We start from the raw sequence: 487 nt of genomic DNA on the forward strand, positions 1-487 counted from the left end.
TTTCTGTACGGGGAGAAATAGAACGTTGAGTTGACTTATCGGGTCTTCGTTGGAATTACCGTCGCTGGCATTGTAAACTCCAGATGACCTTGTGATTCCTTCGTCGGGCACTGGTAAAGGGTGGCGATGATGCGTTCTATAATAGAAATACCCGTCGTAGCGTTTCTTCCGAGTCAACCCGCTCACGAAACTCTCTCTCTCGTCGTGGAATCCCCGCGTCGGAGAGTAAAACGCCGAAGGCTTACTATGAAACTTACGTCTCTCGACGATGGGACGATCCACGCGAAGAGTTGTTACGTGCACGCGTATGGTGCGATTGCGTCGATTCGCTTTTCTGTACGGGGAGTAATAGAACGTTGAGTTGACTTATCGGGTCTTCGTTGGAATTACCGTCGCTGGCATTGTAAACTCCAGATGACCTTGTGATTCCTTCGTCGGGCACTGGTAAAGGGTGGCGATGATGCGTTCTATAATAGAAATACCCGTC

The sequence above is a fragment of the Nomia melanderi genome, unplaced genomic scaffold, assembly GCF_051020985.1.
Source record: "Nomia melanderi isolate GNS246 unplaced genomic scaffold, iyNomMela1 scaffold0510, whole genome shotgun sequence".
NCBI lineage: Eukaryota > Metazoa > Arthropoda > Insecta > Hymenoptera > Halictidae > Nomia > Nomia melanderi.